The sequence below is a fragment of the Eumetopias jubatus genome, unplaced genomic scaffold (genome assembly GCF_037043125.1).
Source record: "Eumetopias jubatus isolate StellerSeaLion01/CBP00866 unplaced genomic scaffold, mEumJub1_p1.0 scaffold_1, whole genome shotgun sequence".
Lineage (NCBI taxonomy): Eukaryota > Metazoa > Chordata > Mammalia > Carnivora > Otariidae > Eumetopias > Eumetopias jubatus.
The window spans coordinates 172,298,997-172,300,501 of record NW_028274807.1 but is presented as its reverse complement, the minus strand read 5'-3'; the positions used below and the strand labels follow the sequence as shown (position 1 = coordinate 172,300,501).

At 47.7% G+C, this 1,505-nt stretch overlaps 1 pseudogene; it reads right to left on the bottom strand.

Annotated features, from left to right (window-relative positions):
- Positions 1-327: 327 nt before the first annotated feature.
- LOC114207637 (glyceraldehyde-3-phosphate dehydrogenase pseudogene) lies at positions 328-1,223 on the bottom strand (annotated as a pseudogene).
- Positions 1,224-1,505: the final 282 nt, after the last annotated feature.

The following is a 1,505-nucleotide window of genomic DNA, read 5'->3' as shown; positions in this document are numbered from 1 at the left end:
GCAAGCCACACCTTGGAACAGCCCTGAAAAAGAAACAAACGTGGTATGTTTGAGAAACAGAGATTTATGGAAGTGGGGGAGTCTGGTACAAAATGGAGGAGGAACCAGCTATATCATGTAGGTCCTTGCCTGGCACAATAAGAAGTTTGGATTTTATTTCAGTGAAAGAAAAAGTTAATGGAGGATTTTCAGCTAGAAATGACATGATTTGTTTTACTTTTTTTTTTTTTTTGGCTAGGTACAGTATACTTTATTGATGATATGACAAGGTAGGGCTCTCCAAACCCCTCCCCTTCTTCAGGGGGTCTGGAATGGAAACTATGGAGGTCAGGAGATTATCAGTGTGTTGGGGGATGAGTTGGGGCAAGGACACCCCAGAAGCTGAGAGCCTCTGTCTTCTTCTTGCTCTCGCTGGGGCTGGCAGTCCAGAAGCTCTGACTCTTTGGAGGCCATGTGGACCATAAGGTCCACCACCTGGTTGCTGTAGCCAAATTCATTGTCATACCAGAAAATGAGCTTGACAAAGTGGTCATTGAGAGCAATGCCAGCCCCAGCATCAAAGGTGAAAGAGTGGGTGTCACTATTAAAGTTGCAGGAGACAGCCTGGTCCTTGGTGTAGTCCAGGATGCCCTTGACGGGGCCCTGCTTCACCAAATTCTTGATGTCATCATATTTAGCAGATTTCTCCAGGCAGCAGGTCAGTTTCATGACTGACATATTGGGGGTAGGGACACAGAAGGCCATGCCAGTGAGCTTCCAATTCAGCTGAGGAACGACCTTGCTTACAGCCTTGGCAGCACCAGTAGAAGCAGGAATGATGTTCTGGGCAGCCCCTCAGACATCACACCACAGCTTTCCAGAGGGGCCATCCACAGTCTTCTGGGTGGTAGTGATGGCATGGGCTGTGGTCCCAAGTTCCTCCACAATACCAAAGTTGTCATGGATGACCTTGGCCAGAGGGGTCAAGCAATTGGTGGTGCAGGAGGGATTGCTGACAATCTTGAGGGATTTGTCATACTTCTCATGGTTCATGCCCAACACAAACATGTGAGCATCGGCAGAAGGGGCAGAGATGATGACCCTCTTTGCCCCACCCTTCAAGTGAGCCCCAGCATTCTCCATCGTGGTGAAGACCCCAGTGGACTCCACAACATACTCACACAAGCATCACCCCATTTGATGTTGGCGGTACGGCCAAATCCATTTACTCTGATCTTCACCATCATGTCTTGGGGAAGTGGCTGGCACTGCACCAGAAGATGTGGCTGTCTGTCAAATGGGGAGGAGCGAGATTTCAAAATGCTTTATATTTTGAAAGAACGGTGGCCACTGTACGGAGAATGGATTGAAAGAAAGCAAGAGTAAAGGCAGACAGACCAGTTCGGAGGTGAGAGAGAAAAGCATTGGGATATACTTAGGCTACAGAACCAAAGAACTTGCTGTTAATTAGATGAGCAAGATGAGAACAAGAGGGAAATCAAGGTGACTTCTAGATTTTTGGATGA